Genomic DNA, 27,234 nt, shown 5'->3' with positions numbered 1-27,234 from the left:
AAGTGCAGGAGTTTGCTGGCTGACTTGCTGAACTGTTTTTTGGTGGTGTGCTATGAATTAACTGCATGTTTCCTCCTTTGAGATTATTATTGGATTTTTTGGAACTTAAACACTATTTGTTATTGCTTCCGTGTTTCAGTGGGTCATATTTAGAAAAGGTTCATACTGGTGTATGAATACAGGAAGGAGCAGCTGTTATTTTGCTTGTTCCCATTTTAGTGAAGAATCCATAAAGTGCAACCTGCTGTGACAATGGGATATTCTGTGGGAGGTCATTTTTGTATTTTGTTATGGTTTCATCTTGATTTATCTTGCTTTGCATCCTGTGATGTTATAACTTATTATATAGCGATACCAAACAGGGATTTCTAGAAAAAGAGCAGATAATGGTTTTTACGTTGTTAATTTCTTTTTGGAGCTATTCTGTAATTTGGTAAAATTGTCAATATTTTGATGTAATATTTTAATAATATTAAAAATGTTTTGTGGTAAAAATGAGAACAGTTTCAAAATTCCAGATAAATACTAGAACACTAATTGGTCAGAATATTATTTTTTTTATACGTGAGGGTCTTGTGGTACTCTAGCTCAAATTTCTACAGCTGCCTATGCTGAAGACGGGTTGTCAGTATTAACAATCTTCTGGAATATAGAATGTAAAGAGTGATTAGCAATAAAAATATTCTAACTGCATAATATCAAAAATAGCCAATGTCCAATGATAGTCATATGAAAAGGTTTCTACGCTGAAACCTTTGTGGTAATGTTACTGTGTGCCTGTGTTTTACTTTGATGTTTCTATATTTTGTGTGACTTATTTAACCCATGTTGTGGCTGAGATGTTAATTTACAGGTCTGCAGCAGTGAAAGGCTACTCCTTTAATTCACTGCAGCGGTTACGCTTCCTCTCTTGTACCTGCTTAATATCACCCTTTGCTGATCCTGTCCCATTTCCTCTGCATATGATTCTACCATACACAAAACAGAGCAAGGTGGCCTCAGCTTCAGCTATCAGGGTTGCTAGAGGGGTATGAATAAAATAAAGAGAGTGAGAGGGAAGTTCTGGATCTGAACTACGCTGAGGGTGCTCAAATGTAGGTTTGGTTGGGAATTTTCCCTCTTGAAAACACAAGTTTGTCAAAACTGAAATCTTTTGTGGAAAATATTTCTGTTTTGACAAACTTCTGTGAAAGACAGGTAGGGTTTGATGGAACTGCAGCAAGGGTTCTCAGTGTCTAGGTTCCAGGTTCTGCAGCAGGGAGCGCCAGTGAAGCCTAGAAGCCTTGAAAGCCAGGCTTCCCACTCTTTGTCTGGAGACTCCTCAGGCAACTTCTGGAGTCAGGGCAGGCAACTGCTCTGTTTCTTTTAGGAAAATCAAACCGAAATAGATCAATATTTTGGAAACAATTTTTTTTTAAATTTCCTTTTTGCAGGAGCTTCTGAAATAAAAGCTTTCATTTTGAATTGGCCAGTTTTGAGCAGCACTACTCAGATATGGTGTTGATGGGGCTGTTCTAGAGTTCCGATTCAGCTTTCAGGTTTTGGCCTAGCTCTAATTGCTACCTATCTTTGTTTAACAGCATGGTTAGCCTGGTTCTTGATATCATGTTTCGTTCTGTGCATTATTCGTTTACTTCAGTGGTGACCAATCTTATTACACAAGAGGGCCACATAAACCTAAGTACAACCTTGTGTGGCCCAAACAAATTCTACATATTTTAATAAGATTTAAAGTCACCTGTATTGATTTATATTTTAAGTTAGCTTCTTTCGTACATACTTAGATTGTTTCTAGGTACAGTTTTGTTTACTTACTCACTTGTGTATCACTAAGATGATGTAAACACGACGACAAAATGCAAATGAATAAGCTGTTAGTATATTGTGTTGAAGCAGGCTGTGGGCCTTATGAAACATTCTGAGGGCTGTGTGTGGTCTATTGGTGGAGCACCCCGGTCACGTTGAGTCATGTTGTGTTACCTCAGTGTGACTCAGTGTCTCATTGTGAGCATGCAGTGCCTTTGGAGTTCACTAGTTGCCTTGTAAGCTTGTAGGATTTAAGAAAAATTATTAAAGGTCATGACTGTCCTGCACATTTTGGGAATCATGAAAACACAAGCATTCTAGTTTTAGTATTTATTTACATGGTGGTGGTTATTTTTTTAAGTCTTGAGAACAGCTTTCCTACACATGTTCTTTACATCCCATTCACTGTCCTTTTGAAAATAATCTTAAATGGAACTGATATTAGGGATGAAGGAACAGCTTTGACTCAAGAAAGGTCTGAGCCAGACCTTTTCACACTCCTTGATTTGAACCTGAACAGACTTGAGGGTTTAAAAAGCTTTTTTTCACTTCTCCTGTGCATTCTTTTGCGTTTTCTACTTCTTACTGGAAGTAGAAGTACTAAACATTTTTATTTCAGTCTGTTCTCTCAAGATTTCCAACCTAATTTTTCAGACAATTAGGTTTGCACAGTTGTATAAACTTTCGGGTATTCATCTAAAATAAATTTTTGTAAACTTTGAGATTCCTTGCTGTTTTTCAGAACAAATACATAAATAGGTCACGAAACCCAAACAACTTATTATACCTAAAGTACAAAGAGCATTTCATATTCACTGATAAACAAAAATATTGCTCAGTGACCTACATAAGCAAAATGGTAGAAAGTATTTACTAACCAGTCAAAATAACATCCAACAAATTAAGCATATCTGTTTAGTTTTACGTGAAGATGAGAGAGCAAAGACATAATTCATAAGCTAGAGTCTCTGGACTAATGCAGCAGGGATTTATACTTCTGGTGCAAGATTTATTACTTAGATTTTTGTTTTGTTTTGATATGTGCATTTTGTAAGTCCTTTCCTAGACCTATCTGACCAGTCTTCAAAGTGTGGGATAGAACCTTGAACAAATTTTTGATTTATTATAAAATCATCCTCTCCACTTTTCTAATCATATTCTCAATTTATCCCATTCAGAATTTCTCATACGTTTTGTCCCTCTGGCATTGAATAGTATAGGTAAGACATGCAGCATTTACTTGCAGCAGCTATGTCAGTTCAACTTATTACATATATCTTCTTTTCTTCTGTAGCAGCTCATTAATCCATCAGCATGACATAGTCCTCCCAATGAGGTTGTGCCAAATGTTACAGTAGCACTCCAGCATAGTTTAGAAATCGGCATGCTGTTTATTTTTCCAGAGACTAAATAGAATCACTTCCCTATCATCTAGTATTTATGCCTCAGGGCAGTCAAAATTGACTCCCACTAATATTTTTTTCTTTAAGGAAAGTAAGTGCAGTAATTAAGGGACATTGACTATGTTGCTGAAACTTTTTATATTGTATGAGCTACCACTCTGTAATGCTTAAATAGAAACCAGAAGAGTTATGGTGGGTAGGATGGGGGATGAACAGGGATGGGGGCGGGGGGAGAAGCTCAATGTAAGACTCAGTGACATTTACGGCTGAGCATTGGAGCTGTTGAAGAGTTATTGCTGCTTATGACTGTTTGGCCTGGCTGCATATCAGAGCCATTAACCTCTGAATAACATAGCCCTAAAGAGAATGTACTCTTTTAGAAAACTCCTCATTAATTAAATTTATGGAAGGGAAAAAAAGCTTAAGCCTTGGAGCATGGGGCTCTGACAGGTCCTGGAGATGCATAAAAAATAGCCAGGAATGTTGGGCTTCATGCAGAAACTTAACATCCTAGCTTTCCCTCTTGAGGGTCTCAGAGGCTTGCAACACTGGGGATGGAATTTGCTCAGTGCTGGCCTTTGCAGCCAACTCGCCAATGTGGGGCTAAATCTGAGTGCCTTCAACTCCAGTTAACTGTGTCTTTCCAGCATAATGACGACTCATTTTGTCCGTATACTGTGTGTTTACAGGAAATAGACTTTCCTGCAAAAAGTGGAAGTGTTTTAAAAAAGTGTATGCTTACCTGCAAATACTTACAATTTAAATCTCATACACTGTACATTTTTGCCAGCATACATTCAGAAAATGACACATGCAAAGCATTTAATTTTTTTTAAGCGAAGTCTTGATTTGAGAACATCAAGCCTCATTTAAATGGTTACACTTGGTGCTGGTGGTTTTTCAGACAGCAGGGTATGAAATACAGGGGAAAATGTTACCTGTCGCTGCAACATGCAATTCTGAAAACTAGCTGCCCCGTTAACCTAGGGACTTTCCCAACAGTAAGCAGCAATTTGGCTCAAGTCCCTTCAGCATCAACATTTTGCCATCACCTCCTTTCCCATATTTACAGAGCTGTGGGAGATTTTGCCACAGAAGTACAGTATAATGAAATGTACAAAGGATACATTAAAAAAATCACTAACCTTTAATATTGTGGCTCTGATTCTGAAAATTAATTAATGTTTTGCCTGCACAAAGTCTGAAGGATTAGGCTTTGTCTGAGTTACATTTAAAAGAAAATCATTTTCTTTGTTTCCTTCATTCTCTCCTAGCTTCTTTTTTTCTCTCTCCACCCTTTGTCTGCTATGTTTTCTTCTTCCTTCTTTATTTTCTCATGCTGAAGCTTTCCTGTTACCTTCATTAACATAGATTTTCATAATCAGCTTCCTCTTCTATATTGTATTGTATTCCAGTTTTGTCTCTTGTGATCCCTCTTTCTCCTCTGTTTTTCTCCCTGCTTCTGTTCCTTTTAAGTTTATTCTTCTTTTCTTCCTCTCCCTTCTAGCCAGAATGCCTGAGTTAAGTACTCTCCTCCCTTCCTTTTCCAAAATAGGTTCTCTAATCAGAAAGTACATGGAGCACTTAACTAATTAGGAACTTCAGGTTCTTGATAGGGAGGGAATGGTTAAGGATCTAGACTTTGTATTTTGACTTTTAACTCCAGTGAATACAATTACAGGTCTTCCCCCTCCCCCCCCACATTTTTAATGTATGCTACAAATGCACAAAATCCGAGGCTCTGAGGAATATCCATACACTGGAGAATCAATATATTAGAGCAGTGTCATTTGCGCTGATAGCTATAGTTATTATTGTGTTATTTCCAGTATAGACCCCTGCTTTTGGTTTATAACTGTGCTATTAAAATTCATTGCAAACTGAAACTTGGCACACAAAGTCTGAGCCCAGAGCAAATTTTTAATTTTTGTTTAGAATATTTTTTAAGCTAAAGGAATACAATAAAAAACATTAGGCTGATGATTATAAATACTTTTATATGTTATTACAATACAAAAAATACTTAATTTATTTTAAAATTCTGCATGATATTAGTCCATGATGGCTTTGGGTATTCTGGAACAGAACAGTGAACATGATAGTTACTTTATTAAGGAAGAACACTTAGATGATCACACATTCTCAATATCTCTTAAAATCTGATTTCAGTATGATCCTTAGCACACTACTGTACCATAATGGAATAAAGTGAAAACAAACAAACTTGTACAGCTCATTAAGCTTCACCACCACCACCACATGTGACCATTTAAAAGATGTAGGATGTTTTCAAAGCAAGAATGGGGCCTAAAACAATTAAAATAAAATACCCAAAATGCTCTGCATGTGTCATTTGCGGAATGTATATTCATAAAAACGTATGGTAATCAGATGTAAATTGCAGTTATTTGCATATAAAGAAACTTTAAAAAAATGCTTATACTTATATACTGAATATTTCCGGCCACTGGGTACAGGACATAGAACTATTCAAATTCAGCCCAGTCCATTAGTGGCTGAATGTGGTAACACTGAATGGCAGTTGGATGACCTATATGTACGGTAATATTATATACGATCAGTTGATTCAATTACTTATCATTTGAGGTTTAGACCCTTTGTCTTTATAGTTAAGAAGCAATTTCTCTGATTCGCTAGTTTGGTGACTTGCATGTAAATGTATCTCCATTCTCTGCCTGATGACTAGGCTGGTCAGACATGCAAATACACATTCCTTTGTCTAGGTAGGACTGTGCTTATACATTGCTTGCTGAACACATTTTAGGAATGTAATTCTACCACATACTTATAAATCTTTATATAACACCCCATACAGACCTCATGCAAGAACTTTAATGATCAGTAAGTTATTAGTTTTCCAATGATATATTACATGCTATCTTTTGGGTATATTTCATAACAGTGTGTTAGGTGTAGTGAGTATGTCAGGTCTGACAAGAGTTGCTGAGTAATGAACCACCAGTGGGTCTCTGTGTCACGGAGGGCCATCTCAAACTGGCAGACTGTGTGCCTCCTACAAATTACTTATTCCAAAACAAACTAGAATAAGACATTTTGACAGCATTGTTTGTAGGTCTGCTTGAGTGAGTCAGCCAGTCAGCAGAGACAGAAAGAATGACAAGAGACGAATTTTCATATATTTATCAGTTGGGGCGAAGAAGGAATTTTACTCCGTAGGAGTCAGTGGAGAGTGGACAGTATTTTCAGGTCTGCAGCAGTCTGCCACCAAGCTACGTGAAGGCTTGCTCTGTCACCAAACCCTCCTTCTCATAGGTCTCTACCACATCTGATCTGGATAGGTAGAGCAGGACTTTCATTGGGAATGTATATTATCACATTCTGCTGCAAAAGTGACAGAATTTAGGCACATTATTGAACCTGCAGTGTAGTGGAGAGTTTCTGATTTTGCCATATTTAAGTGAGGATTTGTCACCAATTGTGTGATAGCTGCCATTCAGGGAGTAATTACAAGTAAACAGCTGGATACATTTCCTTCCTTTACTACCAAATTTTTATATCACAAGATGTGCTCAAATGGCACAGTTAGGATTAGAAAATCATTAAGTGGAAGGAAGAGAAGATTAATTGGTGCTTTTAAAAAGACTTTAAAAAAGTTGTGTAAGAATGGGAATGAAGTCTCTTTCCTGTTCACTAGAGGCTTTTGTTTTGTAGCAGGTGTTCAAGGTATAATGCAAAACTTGTACTCTAGTATGAGCAGGCCCGTCTTCCTCCTCTGACATAAAAATGCTAGTGAAGTTATAAACATTCTCTTTGCCGGCTTGATGGTGTCTTTGATGTCTGTGTATATATGTGTATCTGAGAGAGCAAGCTCTTGCTTACAGGAGATCCTATTTTTACATGTAACTTGAATTAAATTATTTCAGATGCAGACCATTTGGAAATAATGTTTACAGGAGATGGTTTAGATCATTATAAATAGTAAAATTGAAATCTTGCTCTAGTAGAGTGGAACATATTAAAATAAAAAATTGAACATGAGTCCTCATGCTATCCTGTGTCAAAGAAGCCTCCCACCCTTCTGGCTCAGGCTTCCTGTCTTTTTTGAGAGGTTCTTCAGGAAATGGAAAAGAGGACAAGAGGGATCTTTGAAAATGAATTACATTCTTATTGTGTAGTTGAAATATAGCTATTTTGAGCTTCCTTGCTTGATACTTCACATTTTATGGCATGGAAAGTTAAATGCAAGCAAAGAAACTTGCTAAGTTTTACCAGAACTACTAGGCAAATGCTGTAACATCACGTGTTTAAACCAAACAACCAACCCTATAACTTTATCTTTGCTCAGTCCACTGTACACAGGAACAGCCCTATGAGAATCATAGAAATGTAAGGCTGGAAGGGACTTTGAAAGGTCATCAAGTCCAGCTCCCTGCACTGAGGAAGGACCAAGGGAACTCAGACCATCCCTGACCTACGTTTGTCCAGCCTATTCCTAAAAACCTCCCATGATAGAGATTCTGCAACCTCCCTTCGAAGCCTATTCCAGAACTTAACTACGCTCATAGTTAGAATAGGAATCCAGTGGCATCTAGAGGTGCTTAAAGAATACCATACATGTTTATCCCTTACAGTCCTCAGCCGTAGATGATATCCGGAAAACATTTTGGGCCATATCTTGAAACTTCATAAGAGCCTTTAGCTCTGATGTATAGGAGGGTTTCTTTGTGGGTGTACTAAACCAGTAAATCTCCTGAGTGTGGAGGTGTGGTCTTGGAATGGGAAGTTTGGAAAATGGAAGTCTTTGCCAAGAAGTTTGATGTATAAACCACATCATCATCTGTACATTTTGTGGTGTTTCTCTGTCTTTTGAGGGCAAGAGTTCAAGAAGACATTGCTCTTTTTGCAGGAGGTTGTTCTGCCTAGTGTGCTTATAAATTCCAAGGCCAGAAAGGGCCACTGTGATCATTGTCTGACCTCCTGTATAACAAAGGCCATAGAACTTCCCCAAAATAATTCCTAGAGCAGATCTTTTTGAAAAACATCCAGTCTGGATTTAACAATTGTCAGTGATGAAGAATTTACTATGACTCTTGGAAAATTGTTCCAATGCTTAATTACTAACAGTTAAAAATGTATGCTTCATTTCCATTCCGAATTTGTCTAGCTCCATCTTACAACACAATCCAGTGGCTGGATCTTTTCCTGCTATATTGAAGAGCCCATTATTAAATATTTGTTCCCCAGTTAGATTCTTGTAGAATGTAATAGCTTAATGGCCATTTTAGGTATTGACCCAGTTACTCTAGCTCAGGGGTAGGCAACCTATGGCACGCGTTCCAAAGGCGGCACGCAAGCTGATTTTCAGTGGCACTCACGCTGCCCAGGTCCTGGCCACCGGTCCAGGGGCCTCTGCATTTTAATTTAATTTTAAATGAAGCTTCTTAAACATTTAAAAAACTTTATTTACTTTACATACTACAATAGTTTAATTATATATTATAGACTTATAGAAAGAGACCTTCTAAAAACGTTAAAATGTATTACTGGCACGCAAAACCTTAGAGTGAATAAATGAAGACTCGGCCCACCACTTCTGAAAGTTTGCCGACTCCTGTAATCTAGCTGTTTTCCTAGTTCTGGTCTGGCTACTTTGTAGTTCTGACTAATTTCACTGTAAGTGCACATTTTGCACTCCTGCAAAAGACCAGATTGAGAAGAACTGTAAGTTTTGGGAATGGAAGAAAATGTAGTTGGGAGAAAGATGTTGAGGGGAAGAACTTGCAGAACCTGCTTAATCTTGCACTGAAACTGTCTTGGCTACTCAGGTGTGAGCTTGGCCCCCATGATGTCCGTGTATTTGGAATGATGAAGAGGTTCCCATTCTCTCTCCATTTTGGAAAAGGGGTATATGTTTCTGTATGATTGATGGGGGAGAGCCCTAGTGACTTCAAAAATGTGGGCTGTATTAAAGCAGGTTATATGGCTTATAGGCTTACAATCAGTTGTCACAAATGAAAATGATTATTTTTCAGTAAGCAGTCTGCCTTTCAGTGTTAAGCTGAGAAATGACAATTGCAATTAAGTTTAGACTGTTGGGGGGTGATAACCATTATCTACCAGGTATCTTTGAACTGGTGATTTGTAACAGCTCCAACAGGTGGTGAGGAAACTTAATTTAGAGGTTAAATGACAAGACTGGGAGGAGATCTGAAGTTTGATTGTGGGTCTGCATTTGGACTTGCTCATTTGGACATTTACGGACATTCTCGTTCTCTGGAAGTTGGCAAGAAGGTAGGGGAAAATAACCCCATTCTCCTTTTTTTCCCCCTCTAAGGCCCAAGCTTTCTCCAGTTCCATATTAGGTTTGGAAATACAATTTCCTTGAAATGATGTTAATACTTAAGATAGTGCTATGTACTCTCAGCCCTTAAAGTGGTTTTCTTTTTTCTGGGTATGGACATAATTATACTTCCTAAATAATAGGTACTGTGAAGCTTCATTCACTAATTTTTGTAAGACACTATAAAAGTACAAATAATTATATATTCATGAGAAAAATAATTTTCTATTGGGTTCAGAGCCTCTGCAAAGTTTAGTCCAAAGTCAGTTTTGAGTAGTATGCTGACCACTGAAAGTATTTCTCTTTGAATGAAGATACTGGTCAATCTTTAGTCATAGTGGTCCATATTAAGTAAAATTTTGGCAGGATGTCCTTGACTGTACTAGCTGCTCTCAAATTGAAGCAATTCATCCTTTTTTGATGCTGTGTGCTGAATTTTCCTTATGCTGCTTTGGTTTCCATGTCCGTTTCTGTTCCTTTTGTTAATTTGTCTTGGCTTTGTATTTTTAAACATTCACAGTGACAACACCCAGTGTAGTCGCTTGATTTTGGCCCCCACAAAAAAACCCTCAGAAAGATGTTCTCTTCAGTCTTCTAAACCAGTCTGGACTCTCTAGTTCTTCCCAACGAGCAAGTGGAGAGGCTTTTACTGGTCATTTGCTGATTGCACGTGTCCATGTATAATGTAGCTATCTCTTAGCCTTAATTTAAATATGTGAAAAGTACAGCCCAAGAAAGCAAACAGACTTGCATCATATTTCAATGAACAATTAGAATATTTCAGAAAGCATGTATTTTATCTGTTAGATAGTAAACTTTGTAGGAAAGTACACTGGACTGGTACAAAAAGCTTGGAGAAAAAGATAAATCTTCTATGAAAAAAAAGGTCCCTCATTTCTTCAGTCTTCTGTACCAGTCTAGACCCTTGGAATCTCCCAGAAGCAGTTTACTTTGGTAAACACTATGGGTGGGGGCTAGCACCTGATAGCTTTCACCTTTCTAAGACTGCATATGTAGAGATATATATATATATATATATATATATATGTGTTCCATAATATTTTACAAAGATGTTTGATGATGCCCAGGCAATAGATTTGCAAATCTTCAAGAAAAATGTTTCTTCTCTCGCTCTCTTCTCTTCCTCCCCCTCTTCTCCTCCCCCCAGAAGAAATGTGTAGGCTGAGCTTTGAGGAAGTTGGAATTTCCTTTCCTGCAGAACTAGATGTTTGTAATGAGCTATAACACAAATGTCTGGACTGGTACAGAAGATGTTGAAGAAAGAAAAATAACTGGTTCCTGTTTTGGTAGTAAACTGTATCTTAAAAGTATAAAAATGGCACTTCTTTTTGGTAATGGTTTAGGTGACCTTGCTATCTAGGACATAATGTAAAGGCATGGGAGAAGACATATATCTGTTTATATCTAATAAACAGCAGAACAGAGGGGACCATGCTTTAGCTCTTAGCAATACAATGCAAGTAAAATGAGCTGTTTGTGACTAAATAACATAGGGATTCAGTATTGGCCAGTAAAACCTATGTTCACATTACACAGTCCATCTTTTAAGTCTGCTTTATTAGCTTTATATTTATATTGCCCTGTGCACTTTTTGAGCCACATTTTACGTGGATTTTGCACAAGCAAGAGAACAGGAATATTTTACAAGGAGCTTTGAAGCAAGGCGCTCAAAGTTTGTTGTGGCCAGGTTGGGTATCTTTATTTATTTCCCCCTGTAAAATTTGCTAAATCTAAGAATGAGAATTGAACATTTAGTTTGAGAATTGTCAATATGGCTTAAAGCCAGCATGTTGAAAACTCTGTCATCTTTGTTGCTGGCCAAGTTCTCTACCGGATATTATTAGTTCTATTTCATGATGCAGCATCCAGCGATCCTGCTATTACTATAATGGTTAAAGGCTGAAAAAGGAGAATGTATTTAGGCTTTTTTTGAAATACTCTTAAGAATGGGTTTGTGAGGCACCAGATTGCTTGTGGAAATGTATCACTATGGTGTGAACTTTTTTTTTTTTTTTGGCCCGGTCTAAAATCTTCCTTTGAAAATCTACTGCTACTAATAGTAATAACTTAAGCTGTCAGAAAAGCTCTGTAACATCCCTGCTGCAATGATTTTTTTGCTACTGAAGCAGAATGCTAAAGCCACAAGCTCAGTGAATAATATAAGGACAGATGGAGAAGAATATGACAATTACAGATGTGTAAGTTCCTTGACCTTTACTCCCCACTCCTCTCAGGCCAGCTGCAAAAGCCTGGGTGTCTCTGACTGCATGGCCATGACTTTTAATGATCTGATTGACCTGTTCACACTGCACCTGACTAGTATTATGTATCACATAAGTAAGTGGTAGGCCTTAAAAAGGCTTTTACCAAAAAGATCAGAGGAGATGGTGGTGAAGGAAGCAGCTAAGTGCTTAATTTACAAAGACAGTTTAAAGTATCTAGATGGAAATAACAATTGTATTCATTTGTTGAATAACAACAAAAGCCTTGACCCAGTGTTGACCTGTTGTGCTTCTCTTTCCCTTGTTTCTGTATTCTGTAGCCAAGGAAGACATGATCTGAAGCTCTGTGCTGCCTACAGGTTTGCAGGAAACAGTGACAAGTAGTTCCAGCCATTCTCCCCCGCTTTCCACTTATTGTTCAGGATTTGTCAGAGAATGTATTGAGATGAAAGGCTGCATATTTTTGTCAAGTCTGATATTGAATGGAAGCAGTTGTTTTTGAAAAGAAGTAGGTAGGGAGGAAACACACAGCTTAGGGTTAACACCCTCCTGGTGTTTACTCATAAATATAAAATGGTGTAAGAACAGCAGACACACCTGGCACTTTCTGATTGGTTGCTGATGATGTCATGCACATGTCACTCTGGCCATTAAATGAGCGGATCTGTTTTCCTTATTTGTATGTATAAATTCTGTTTCACAGTAGCACTATTTCTAGGGGATTATTGCACTTCTCAGGTGCTGGGAATCATTTAGGCCTTCACTTGAGCCTGGCAATAACCTGCTGTGTCCTATATAAACGTATGTGTGTAAAAACACTTGGATGGTAGCAATTGACCTCTCCCTGCATTAAATGCTAATATAATAGGTGGGAGTTCTGAGCCTTTCAGCCTCACAGGGGATCACCACAGGCCTTGAGAATGGGAGGCTGGGTGGAGAAGGCTAATTGGATTGGAAAAGTGCAGTTTTGTACAAATGGTCTGGTTCCACCCCTCCTGTCCTCCTTAAATTCAGGGCAGAGCACGAGCTCTGTAATATTTTCTACTCAGTACAGGCACATGAGCTGTTTGGTTATGTTACAGTAACAGTCTAACAACATGCACTGGTGTGCATGTCTACACCATGCATTTGAAACTCTGCAGTATTCCTAACAGTGGGATGTGGAGCTCCCCTGAGGAAAGCTAGATTGTCCACTGACATTTGGATTAATTTTCGATCTCCGAGTCTGGGATGGATTGGAGCTTTCCCCCTTAATCCTTTCGCTCTTATCTAGCAAGAATGTTGTTTTATCACTGAAAATTAGGAACATTTTGTATGGAAAAGGCTATATTTTAAGTAGATAAAAATTGCCTTTATGAGCAAAGAACATGGGTAGAAGGCGTCTGGAACTTTTTTCTTCCATTTCTGTTAACTGATTATAGTTTGTTTTTGTTTATCAGTTAACGAGACACTTATTAGACAAGGACTCAGAAGTCCCTTTTGTACTTTCAGGGGGGTGCATTCTCCAGGGGACTGCAAAGTCACTGCTCTGATCAGTTATGTGACTTCTAAGGAATATTTTGAATGCTATCATTTCATCAATTCCTTATTGGGATTAGAAAAATTCCAAGAAAGCAGCTGGGCTGACGTTGTTTAGAAACATGTCTATATTTAGGTCTTATCTACTGGGGCATCTCTCAATTTCAGATAGCCAGTAGTCCAGAGAATCAGCAATTTGCTGGGTCAAAAGAAAAAAGCTTCACATTCAGCATTATAAAATGGTAATGGGCTCAAAGGAGATATTTTGTGTTCCAGGTTAGATCCATGCTTCTGACAGGCTGCAATTATGTGTGAGCTGAAACCAGAACTGATCTAAACATGCATAAGAATTTCAGACACAGCTTTCTGCAGGTGGTGACTTGGACAAGGTTAGCTACCTAAATCAATATTATTGCTTATTCTGTCTGTGAGGGAAGGCACTGCTCTGCTGTGCCCTCTCTGCTGCCTTTTCCTCCCCCTCCTCCTGCTTGATCTTGTGAAAGCTGTTTGAGACTGAGTGAGAGAGGCTATCACTCACTAACAGGATACTTAATCCCACGCAGGTGCAGTTTTGAGTAACTATACAGGGCCTCAAGGTCATGTTGGCTGCAAAGTCGGACAGACCCAAGCTTTTGCAGATGGCCTGAGTGGGCGGAGCAAGATTCAATAATGTTTCCCATCTGTAGCTTCCATGTTCTTCTTTCCCATTCCTCCTCCTCCTCCTCCTCCTCCTCTTTCTTTACGTCCTTTCACAAAGCTTTAATATAGCACCACAGCAGCTTCGGAAATAGAAATAAATATTACTTTGAAACCAAGCACTTAAGAGTTGTTTATACTTTTCATATAAAAATGTAGTTGGCTGAAAGGAAATCATAGACAGGTAGGCAAATTTTCTTTCATTTATGTTGGTGGTCTAAATTTGAAGCCAGTTCTTTTATTTGCTTCCTCCCTCTATACTCTGATTTAAGCCTGCTTATAAAAAATAACAAAAGCAGGATGTTACCATGAGCTGCTTCTCTGCTCCAAACAGAGCACTTCATCCTCCTAAAGTGTAGTATGCCAGACCCCTCTGTCTCATTGCAGGCCAAATAGGAGTGTTCCAGTCCCTTCACTAAAAGCATAATTTTCACAATCTCAGATGTCATTTTATTTTTGTTCATTGTTCTCTCAATAGCGATGTTGGCCTTTTGGAATTATTTTGCCAAGGAATCTACAGACTTTTAAGCTGCCATGTCTGCTTTTCCACCTTAAGAGGGGAAAACTCCTTGTAAGAATAGTATATTTTCGAAAGAACTACTTAAGACAAGGAGAAATTATGAAGGATTGAGCTGTGATTACAGTGAATCTGAGCAATGGAACCCCTTTAGTTAGCGCATAATATTATTAACCAAGAAAGCTGTATTATGTTCTAGGGGGGCAACATTTCAACCTTCAGAATCATTACTAATAAGAGCTACTTGTGGGCTTGCTGGCTGGAAGCATGGAATTCCACAATTATACTCTGAACATGAGTACAGTCCTATATATGTGATACAACACTTTGTGGTAAGCAGCTATATATGGCATAACATGAGCACCCACTTACGAACTAAGAATACACATTATATCTCAATTTGTCTTTGACTGAAGTCATGCTTAGGAGTGAAGTACTTAAATATAGCTTGAGTCGTCCCTTCCCCTGCTCCTACCTTTTTTTTGAGACTCAGACTTTTTTTTCTACAATTTTCAGCAGTCTAATGGTCTGTACAGCAGGCTGGATGCTGCCTGCTCATCAAAGTCTGAGAAGAATTCAGACAATTTTCTTTATAGTAATTAGGACTTCTTTTAAAAAAAAACAAAACCAAAAAACCCTCAAAAAATTACTCTGCCTTTACAGATCATAGCTAGATTCTTCCTCACAGTAAAGGTAAAAATAAATTGAGAGACAGGGCACAGTGGTTGTTAATTTGTGCAGTTCTGTGTGGGATTGGGAAGAGTTACTCTGCTTGCCAATTTTCTTCTCTCACCATATGAAGAATATCAGACGAGTATAAATAAAGGCAATCATGAGGTTTTTTTTGTTTTGCTTTAAAAGGAAAATAAATCAGCATTTTCCACTTCAACAGGGCTTTGGCCAGCAATCTTGGGAATAATGTAAAATTTAATGGAGAAATTCTAATTAGCCTAGCAGCAAAGAAAGTATTTATTCTGCTATCTAATATGAAAGTCTGGTATCCTTTGTGAATGAAAACATTAAAGATAAGCTGGCTGGAGAGCAGCTGCTCTCACATTCATGTGCATGTGTGCGCACAAAGCAATCCTTGAGTTTCCTGTATCAGTGCCCTGCCGTAGTACCGCAGTGTGAGAGAAAGGGACTGGCCTTGTGAGATTCTGGGCACTCTGTCTTGTTTGTCTTCAATAGCATTTAGTGCCTCACAAGGTTTGGCTCCTGGTGACCAACAGTAAGCAGGAAAAAACTAGTCATTCATTGGACTTATTCCAGTATTGGGCTTTGCTTTCTCACAATCAGAGTTGTGACTGTCTTTAGTTAAATTAAAGAAAAAAAAATGTGGTCAAGAGTGAGAGAGTGGGGAAGCATGGTCCAATGATTAGGGAACTAACATGGGACTTGGGAGACATAGCTTCAGTTCCCTGCTCAAACACAGATTTCCTCTGTGACCCTGGGAATGCCTTTTAGTCTCTCTGTGTTTCACTTCTGCATCTGTCATATGGGGTTAATAGTACTTCTGTAAGAGGAGTGTTGTGAAGTGCTCAAATATTATAATTATTGGGAGATACAGATACTTACGAGATATAAATAGATAGAAGCAAAAGGCCAAGATATGAATTAATGTCATAAAAATAATGTATAATATTTCTCAACAATTGAAGTTACATAATGATCCCACATTACGTACACTGATTCATAATTGTAAATATGCCAATGGAAACTGCTCCCTTATTTTTCCATCTACTATCCCGAGGGGAAGTTCCCTTCGATAACTTAGAGAAGTTATCTATTTGCAAGCTCTATTTGCAGAATATTTATAGGATATCAATTTATTTCTTTTCCCTGCTTTAAAGCATTTGCATTTGGATTCAACACAGTGAAATAATTGAATCGGAATTCCTTTCTATTTGAAAATGTTAGGAATAAAAAAGAAGAAAAATATTCTGTTTGTTGATGTTCTTCATTCTTTCAGAGCTGCAGCCAGCAGCTTCTCTCCATCTTGATCACCCTTCAAAAGAAGGCTGTAGACTAAATAACCAAGAACTTTCCAAAATGAAGACAGATTAAAGTGAGGATTTTTTAAACTCTGTACGGCAAACCAATTTGCCTCTTCTTTGAATCACATGTCCCTGTGATAAAAATATAGTTGTACAGCTTCTCTGAATTTTTATGTGAGCTCATTCCATGATCAACACTGGAGAATGGCCTTCTGTTCTGCCAGTCAATCCTGTCCCATTTATTAATTTTTTTTAAAACTATCTATTAATGCATTTAGGCCAGGCATGGTTCTTATGTCCTAAGCCGTTTTGGTCTGACCCAGTATGGCCATTCTTATTTTATCATTTATCTTATTTAGGAGCTGGGTTTTGGGACTTTTTTTTCTTCAGCAGTACCAGATTTTTTAAACATAATAATAATAAAAGAAAGGTTTCTTGCTGGTATACACCAATAGAAATTGTGGACAGGTTAGGAAAGAAACAAAATGGAATAAAGGAAACTATATACATAGACACAAAAAAACATACATAGTTTCCTTTATTCCATTTTGTTTCTTTCCTAACCTGTCCACAATTTCTATTGGTGTATACCAGCAAGAAACAATAGAAATTGTGGACAGGTTAGGAAAGAAACAAAATGGAATAAAGGAAACTATGTATGTTTTTTTGTGTCTATGTATATAGTTTCCTTTATTCCATTTTGTTTCTTTCCTAACCTGTCCACAATTTTTATTGGTGTGTGTTATTTATACATATATAAAGAAAGAAAGCAGGAAGGAAAGAAAACATTGCAAATCTAATTGGACTGCTTTGCCTTGAAGGCTCGCTTCATTATACCCCAGGCCTTTTGTGCTTTGTTCTCTTATTCAGATTCATGCTGCAACTTTACAAGAAGTTTCTCCCCCTTTCTTATTTCTTTAAGCACATATTTAGCTAACAATTCAGATACTCCAGGAGACTCCTGTTTTTTTCAGTTCCCTTCTCATCAATTTATTGCAGTGCCAAGTTATTTGCAGCCATCCTAGCATTTATTCAAGTTCCACTTTATTCATTTCTTCCACATTTGGCTGTACTCAGATTCACAGTGAGATGAAAATACCAAGCTGCAGTCATTTTTTGGCAGTGAATCTTATTATTTAAAGTATTTCCATGTTTCCGGTAGAGTCCACTTGCTGATTACGTTTCTAAATTGTGGTCAAGCCATTCCATAATAGCAAGTTTCTCCAAAACAGGTGTAATTACACAGTTATGTAGAAAAATAAACATGTTCCAGCAGTATTAGCCTTCAGTTAAGTATTAGGCATCAGCTGCAACACAAGAAGTCTTTCCAAGGCTTTGCTATGAAATAACATCCTGAATCCAAGGGCTGCTTAGTCACAGTCAGGATGCATTGTGGAGTGCTACAGTTATATAATTAAAATCAAAACACCCATGGTACAGAACAGGACCAGTATGTTATTTAAAATTCATTTGTACTTAAACATTACAGTTCTTGGAAGAAAAAAAAACCCAATAATAGAAATTGGGTTCCAACAGAGTTGGTGTGGTATAGCTTTGGAAGCCTGTGATAGTCACTTATATTTTCCCATGAATCTTTGAGAACGAAGTTGTCCATATTGCTAGACCTTGGCTTAAAAAACAAAACAGAAACCCCCCCCTCTCCATCTCAAACCATTGGTTGCTATGTTTTTAGCTGCCAGAGAGCAATCCATGCTTGAACCCTTTTGTCTTTTTTTTACATGAGATGTTTCTCTTCCAAGATGAAGGAGTAAATATGCTGGACTATAACAGACTTTTGAATCTTCAACCATAATATTTTGGGGGATGTGATAGAATAACAGAGAGAATTAGTTATGCAGGGTTTTTTTCCTAACACCTGGAGCTCATGCTGTTGCTGCTTCTGCTGGCTAGCTGTTGTTATTCATAAATCATCCTGTCGGGGAGGGGGTGGGGGATCCATTGAAATATGGGGAAAAAAGTAGCCATGGCTTGGATGGAAGGAAAGCAACATCTAAATATTTAACTACCACCCAATAAGCATAGAATCTCCAGGAATTTACATTTTCCTTGGCTTGTTTCCTTGGCTTTCAGCTTGGAAAAGAAACTTGCCTAGATGGCTGTATTTGAAATAATAATTTCAGCCTGGATATTTAAAAAAAGTAATAAAGGAACTAAACAAGAAATGTCTCCAGTCTTGTGGCTTATGGTTCCATCTGTGGTCTTAATGAAGGCTTTTCATCCACATAAAGGACTTCCACAAATCTGGCCATTCAGACAGATCTGTGATAGGGATATTTTCTTTCAATTGTATTTTATTTATGCCAACTCTCATATGACATTTGGTTTGCACAAGTAACTTTACAAGTTTTGTGGGCCTGTTGTTTTTAGCATGCTATTAAACAGTGGCAGGGGGATTGGGAGGGGAGGGAGGAATCACAAGTCCCACACAAATAGGTGCTTCTTCAGCCAAGTTCAGTACATTTCAGCCCCATTTCATGTAATTTTTCCAAATGACACAGGCCACACAGTTTCTGAGAATATTTCAGGAACACTGTAAGCCCTCTTCTTCAGTCTTTACTTGCAAATGTTATCCAGAGTGAGTAATTTCATATATTCAACAGATGTAAGGGTTGCAGAATCAGACAAATAGAAAGTAGAGACTGGACATACGTTACCACGTTTTTAAAATGTTCTGCTCTAAGTTTTGCAGTGGCTGTTATTTTTTAACTTGTGTATTATTGGTGGTGTTGCTAAAACATTATTTAATCAAACTTGACTGGGTGACTGTGGTTCTTGTTTTCACATTTCTTTTAAGGAAGATAAAAGTAGACTTCAGAGGCTGCCATGGTTTCCTCAGGGGACCCTGTTTTTTTTATTACCACAAGCCTTATTTTGAGAGAAAGTGCTCTTAAGAACCAACCAACCAACAAACAAACGAAAAAACCCCCAACCAAAACAAATAGCAATCAAAAGCTCTTTCCAAAATTTCAGTTTGATTGGTCAAAACCCCCCCAACTCTGCTGAAATGTAGACATAAGATATTATTTGTCATTCTTTAAAGTAAAGAGCTTGAGTTGCCAGGTGCACTGAACTGTACTTGGGAGAATATCAGCATAAATTCAGTAAAAAACTTCTGTTAGTGAATCAAGATTCAATTTTGCTTGAATGTAGAAAATGGCACCTGAATTATTTTAACTGTGGAGCATGAACCTTTGTTTTTTAATTTGTTATGCCTGAAAGTAAGTAGAGGAATATTCTGATTAGTCACTCCCGATTGTTATAATAAACACCTTTTTTATCATAACATTCATTCTAAGCAGTGGAAGAAATTTATCTACTAAAACTGTTCTCTTGCTCCTATACTATCAATGAATGATGTAGCTCCATCTTGTGTGTAGGGAGCACCCTTCCTTTCCACTGCATGGGTTGAGTTAAGAAAAGAGTGCCCTCTGCTTCCCCTCCAAATTCCTGGATAGGGATTATGCTGTGATCTCGTCTACTGAGTCAGAAAAACAAATTTCACTTGTTCCATTATGCATGGAGGACTGAGTCCCTGATGACTACACTTCAGATTGAACTGCAACCTTTTGTCAAACTGTAAAATTCTTCACATTGGTGTAAAACAGAGCTTTCCCCCGTTTCTTTGGCTTTGTTGTTTGAGGCTAGGTATTTTGTGAAGTCCTCTTTGAAGAAAAGGATAACAAAGGGAGAGTTGGCTACGATAAATTCCTTTTTGTGAGGTCATGGTCAGGGTTCAAGTCAATCTTGGGTTTCAGATATTATGAAACATAGTCAAAGCAATTTCACTGTTTGGTTTCTTTTGGTTGGTCCTAAATAAATTATATATTGCACCAGAATTAATTTTTTAAAAAAATTATACATGTGTTTAACAAACAGGCAAATTTAAACAACTTACTCCTCCTTGTTCACTACTAGGAGTAGGGCCAATGATGATTGATGAGAATTGTCCTGAGACTTACATCAATCTTTCTACTTGCCTTCTAAGTCTTGGTCTGATGCTGTCATAGGTGGTAAATTCACAGGTGTGATGTGTCTGAGATGGCTATCCAGTGCTGATGCTTGAGCTGTACATGCGTTCCTGCTTTTTCATACATGCAGCATCACACCGTAGAGAGAATGAAACTGGCAGGTACAGCAGGTTGGTGTCAATCTCGCCACCAGAAGAAAATCAGTAACGGCTTCTTTGCTACATAAGTTTCGGGCATTGGGTGGGAGCAGGGGAAACTTAGTTGGGAAACGCCCAGCTGAGCACAATGTAATATGAAACAGTTTTGGTTATTTGTGGGAGGAGAAGAGAAAAAGTATAAGTGTTTGAACAACTAGTTAGGTGCACAATTTTCTGGTTTTTTTTATAAAGCTATAAATAAACTGCAGATATTAATGGCACTAGTAATCCCTACATCATGTTACTCAACAGCAATCCCTCCATATGATTACAGGGTAGTGTGGTAGTCCAAAGGGCATCGAGGTTGCCTTTTATGGGAAGAAGAATGGTGACTGTAAGATGATTGGTGGGGCTTATTAGCAATTAAAAATCTGACAAATACCCAAAAGGCCAAGTTCAGGTACAAGAAGGACTCATGGCAAGTACACACTGTAAAAGCCACTTCTGCATTCATGGCTTTCAGTCATTTTCTTTATTGTTGAATTAGGTTATGAGGGAGGAGAAAAGGCAAACTGCCCCTCCCAGAGAGTTCCAAGGTGTGTCTATCAGGAGGAAGGAAATGAGAATCATTATTCTCATGTGTTCATTATGGATTTGGTACAAAGCCCTTGGAGATCAGAGGGAGACTTTTGATTGATTTCAGTGGACTCTGGATCCAGATCTACATTAAGTCTAATTACTTACTTAAAAAGTAGCAAAGATGAATCATAGAAGATTAGGATTGGAAGAGACCTCAGAAGGTCATGTGGTCCAACCCTCTGCTTAAAAGCAGGACCAAAACCAACTAAATCATCCCAGCCAGGGCTTTGTCAAGCCAGGCCTTAAAAACCTCTCAGGACGAAGATTTCACCACCCTCCTAGTGAAATAGTGTTTCCTAATATCCAGTCTAGACCTCCCCCGCCCTACAACTTGAGACCATTGCTCCTTGTTCTGTCATCTGCCACCACTGAGAACAGCCAAGCTCCATCCTCTTTGGAACCCACCTTCAGGTAGTTGAAGACTGCTATCAAATCCTCCCTCACTGCTCTGTAAACTTTTCGTTAGCTGATTTTCTCTCTGCTCATTTGTTCATAACCGAGTCCTGCCATTTTCTTTAGGGCTAGTCTACGCTGGCAAAGTTAAAGCGCTGCCGTGGCAGCGTTTACTGTGGCTTGTGTGGTCGCTGCGCAGGGGCACTGTCTACACTGGCGCGTTCCAGCGCTGAAACTTGCTGCGCTCGGGGTGTGTGTGTGTGTGTGTGGTTTTTTCACATCCCTGAGCGAGAAAGTTGCAGCCCTGTAAAGTGCCAGTGTGGACAAGCCCTTAGTGTTACACAGAGATAGTAGGAATTTCACAGGATGTGATCCTGATGCTTTAGTCTCCCTGGTTCAGAGTTGCACCCCCACTGCGGCAATAAATGGAATATTATACTCAATAGAAAAGTGACTGGTTTTTAATAAGTCAAATAAAATCTAAAATGAGTGTTTGGATTAAACATAGCCCCTTATGTGAAAAAATTCAGTGAATACAATGAGTTTGAGGCCCATATATTACAATAGAAACTATAATAAAATACTTCCTATGTCAAATACATGATGTGGCCAAGTTATGGCTGCACTTGGAACCTCAGCTTATAAATTTTCTGTATTGCTCCATCTCTGCTGCTTCTTCTATTTATTGGTTTCATCTGAACCCCTATATTACCTCACATTTCTATACCTCTTAATTCTTCAGTCCCTCCATTAGAGTTTATATTAAACTTGTCAATAAGCATGTTAAGATACAGTACCTTGCATACAAAATGTATAAAATATGGCTGTGTTGAACAGGATCTTTCCTGTCAACTTTGCAAAACAAAAGTGTGAGGATGAGATAGAGCAGTCAAAGGCATTGGGACTCTGCAGGGGTTGTAAGACTTTTCTTCTTTCTTTATTCTGCTGCTAACCATTTTATTCTGAAAAATACTTAATGAGAATTTTCACACAAAATTTGTCCCGTTTTAGATGAAGAATTTGGAAATTCAAAATGTAAGCATGGGCAAAAAGTTTGTGAAAATTTTCAACCAGCTGTTCTTGTGTGCAACAGTCAGAGCAGCAGAAACGTGTGCTCTGGGTGATGAAGGGGAAATAGAATTTTTTTTTAAAATTTGCTGAGCATCAGAACACTAGGTCTGCGCCATACTTAAGAATGAAATATACACCAATCTGATCGGTTTCATTCCTGCTTCCAATACATGGGGCAGCATTGAACATAACAAGAATCTTGCAAACTTCACTTTGCCCCTCCTGCTGCAGCAGCATAGGTCCCTGGTTGCCAGAGAGGCTAGGGCCTCACTGACCACTTCCTGCCCCCCCAAAAAAGTATTTTTTACTGTGGGATAACTAATGTGTGTTAGCTATGTTGCTTTAAAAACATAGTGGAGACAAGCGACTTTAGTTTTACTATGAGGTAAACTAGGCAAGATTAACCACAGGCAGGGGCTATAGCAGGGATGGGCAAACTTTTTAGCCTGAGGGCCACATCGAGTTTCTGAAATTTGTATGGAGGTCCAGTTAGGGGATGCTGTGCCTCCCCAAACAGCCAGGCATGATCCAGCCCCTGCCCCCTTCCCGATCCCCCCTGCTTCTCACCCCCGACAGCCACCCTGGGACTCCTGCCCCATCCAATCCCCCCCGTTCCCTGACTGCCCCCCCAGGACCCCTGCCCCCATTCAACCCCCCTGTTCCCCACCCTCTGACCGCCCCGACCCCTATCCACACCCCTGACCACCCCCGCAAACTCCCCTGCCCTCTATCCAACCCCTCCCTGCCCCCTGACCACGCTGCCTGGAGCACTGGTGGCTGGCAGTGCAGCTGCACTAGGACAGGGAGCTGTGCTGCGCCATGCAGCGCAGAGCGCCGGGTCAGGCCAGGCTCTGCAGCCCCGCACCCAGAGCATTGCCCCTGCGCGGTGGTGTGGCTGTGGGGGAGGAGGGACAGCGGGGGAGGGGCCAGGGGCTAGCCTCCCCGGCAGGAGCTCAGCAGCCGGGCAGGATGGTCCCGCGGGCCGTAGTTTGCCCACCTCTGGGCTATAGTATTGATCTTGCCTAACTATCTCATGGCAAATGCTACATGTGCCTGGTCTCCACTTAGGATTTTACAGTGAAATAACTACTGGGCATTTGTTATCTTCAGATTAGTCCCCCACCCCTACAAAAAATACCTTTTGTGTCAGTGAAGACAAAGCCAGAGAATTAACTGCTTGTCACCGGAGAGAGTACATTTTTCATGCTATGCATTCAGCTGGCGGAAACTTGGAATTTTCATTCCATGGGAAATTCCTACATTTTAAAATTTCCTTTTGGAATGAAAAGTTGAAATTTCCTGCATAACAAAAATTCTGAAAAAATTAATTCTGGAAATATTGAGAAGACTTTTTCAAAACATTTCATTCTGATAAGACTGAAATGCTTCATTTTGGCTTGCATATCATAATTTATACTACATATGTTGAAACATTTTGACAATGATAGGTAATAGTCAAAATGAAGCACTTTGATTTTTTGTGTAAAAAAAATTTGACAAAATCCGTCATTTCTCTTACAACATTTTGATTGAGTCAAATCAGTATTTTCTGACAGAAACCTGTTCTGCTGCAAGTTAGCTGACCAGCTCTATTTTGCATAATGGAGTGTTTTTAGTAGTGGAAGTTTCCCACCACTAAACAAAGATTCTTCCTTCTCTCGTAACTTATCCAGGACCAATGTCAACCTCTCCTTCCCAAAAGCAGGGAGTCTACACTGCGGTGTATAGCCATCAATGTTCTCTAACTCTAGTGTGTGTTCAAAAGCAGTTTTAACACCCCCACCCCATATCTCCTCTTTCACTTCTGCATGTCTCAAAGCTACTTCTAGGTAAGGAAGCATCCTAAATTACGGTCCCTTGCTTGGTGCCTCAAAGTGCCTAATGAAATTTAGGTCAAAGACAGGACTTTGTAAAGAAACTGAAAATTTGGGGGAAAAAAAATACTTCAAAGCCCACACTCAGCGTATGATTGTAGCTCCGTATATGATAACAGGCCCTTAAGAAGGTCCTCATTAGAACCGGTGGATTCAAGTCCTAAAAGTTCAGAGGTTGGATTTTTGAAGAAAAAGAAAAAAAAGTCTCCGTGTCATTTCAAATGAGTGCGTCTCAGCATTTCAGTGCCACAGCATGGCTTTCTTTTCAGTAAAAAAAGACTAATAGATCACTATATTAAGGATTCTTAACATGTTTCACTGAGCAAGGCAATGAGAATTAGAATGTGATCTCTTAGCACAATCGTGCAGAAGATGGCTCTATGTGTGGAAGTGGTGTTAAATGTCAAAATAAAAGCCAATGTTTTTTACTTCATGTTTTTATCACCCATCAGCAGCTATTCAAATGCAGTCTATGTAATTATACCCAAAGGAGAGATGTCCCAATTTGTCATGAAGGTAGTTTTAGCAATATATACGGACGCTAATAGCACATAAGGGAAGAGAGACTACAGTGTTTCATTAAGGTTCGTTTGATCAGCATTAAGTAATGACTTTCATGATTCACCAGCATTTTATCATGAGCTGGGATGTTTTGTCGTGTCCTTACTTCATCATTCTTTATATCAACACCCGAGGTCATGAAGTAGAAGGAGTTGCTGATTTGCAAGTGCCTTGTGTATTTAAAAGACTCTTCCTAGAGATTGCATTTCAGTGTCTGTGGGTTTTTTCTTTCTTGCTGCAAGCCAAAGCAGGAACACCAAAAGTATCTGAATAAAAAGTAGCTGGTTGTTTAATATTCATAGTTAGTAATTTGGAGTTGATAAGATGTTATTCAAGAAAAATATTGCTAGATGTCCTATGGTAACAAATTAGCAAAGTATGATAAAAATGAATAGTCTCCACTAGTTGCAATTTTGAGAGCTGGGGTTTTCTGGTGCCTCAATAATTGTAGACTCCAGTTCTCTGGTGTCCTTGTTGGATTTGATTTTGCGCTCTCAAGTCTGTGCTGTTGCTTCCATGCCAATGGTTCATTTCCCTTACTGGCCATACTACAGGTGCTTAAAGGCTGAGCCCATATTTGTCAGGTGAAGGTTTAGCAAGTTATGAGTAAAATAATAAAGGAAGCCTTTGTCTAGATTTTTATCTTGGGCCAACAGAGACAGATGGTGCGAAATGAAGGTTAATGCTTGGGTGGTCCTTGACAGACACTGTAGTGAACTTGTGTTCACATTTAGGGGAAAGGACAACAACCCGAGGAGAGAAGAAATCCTAAGAGTCTAACTAAATGCCTAATTGCTCAGTCTGGCCATTTGAGAGGCCCACCAGTGTTTGAGAAGTTCCACAAGGAACTTTTTTGGTATTGTTTATCTTAGAAGCAGATAACAGTAATGAAATCTGGAATACCTTATTCAATGTGTAGAAATCCCGTGATGCATTAGTAAAGGCTTGATGGAAATCAACCTTCAGAACTCTTTATACTGCCATATATTTATTTGTTTTTTAACATCCAGGTGTATATTGGGATGCTGAGACACAGCATTCCAGTGATATGGAACAGTTTATAAAAAATACATTAAATGAGCTGTGACTGAAGTGATTTCATAGTTTCCTTTTAGATAAGCACTCGTTAATGGAAGGACTGGTGGTGTGCGTGGGAGGCGGGGAGGTTTGCTTGAAGTTGGGTTAAGCTGAGGTTATCTGCATTTGCTTCAAGCTTGGCAGAGTTGGCAGAAAAGCTTACTAAACCCTGTGAACCCTTACAAGCCCATCCCTGAAAATATGCACAAGTCCTTGAAGTTCTGAGCCTTCCACTTCCAACTCCTTAACACATGTTACCCCAGTCCTTTCCAGCACACGCTGGGAGGCTTCTAAATATCTTTAGCTTAACACCTCCTCCCTCTTGCCTTCCCTTCGCTTTCATTCGAACCACTCCATGTGTTGCTTTTTGCTGCATGGAAATAGGAATAAGGTTTTCTCTTGTTTTTTAACCAAATGCAAATTTACTTTAAAATCATCCTATCCTAGCCTACCACGCACCTCCATAATAATTGGGCCAAATATGGCACTTTTTACTCCAGGCAAAAGTTCTATTAAAGTCTTTGGGAATTTTGCTTAAGGATTTAGTGAAGACTGCAGAATTTGGATGGGTTTCAGTCCTTCAGGTCTAACAAAGTGACCTGAGAAGAGGGCTAAAATAAATGCCATTTATTTTTATTTTTTTCATATCTGGGCCAAGAGTCCCCTACTACCTCTACCCTTCTGCTGTCTCATATTTGATGACAAAACCTAAAAGAAGAGGTGCATTTCTTCTCCTCTCCTTCTTTAAGACTAGCCTGGGCAGCTTCAGACAGGGCTATATAACAACAAGCTGAACCAACATACTTTCAAAGGGAAAAGTTAAGATAGCTGGGCTGATATCAGATAGAACTGATTATGTGCAAGTGATATGATGAAAGTACCAGACAGGCTGATTCTCTGTCTTTACAACGTGAGTAAAATACTTCAGGAATAGTAATAATAATATAATAAAAAAGTGACTTGGAAAAAAAAAGTGGTGGTTAATGTAGATAGA

The 27,234-nt window shown here is 38.8% G+C and overlaps 1 protein-coding gene across 12 annotated transcripts in view; it reads left to right on the top strand.

The window, feature by feature from the left end:
* LOC144930211 (uncharacterized) overlaps positions 1 to 27,234 on the top strand; it is a 778,762-nt gene that overhangs the window by 129,144 nt on the left and 622,384 nt on the right. The gene's annotated exons all lie outside the window — the stretch shown is intronic.

The sequence above is a fragment of the Lepidochelys kempii genome, chromosome 2 (assembly GCF_965140285.1).
Source record: "Lepidochelys kempii isolate rLepKem1 chromosome 2, rLepKem1.hap1, whole genome shotgun sequence".
Taxonomy (NCBI): domain Eukaryota; kingdom Metazoa; phylum Chordata; order Testudines; family Cheloniidae; genus Lepidochelys; species Lepidochelys kempii.
This window is presented reverse-complemented; position numbering and strand designations above follow the sequence as displayed.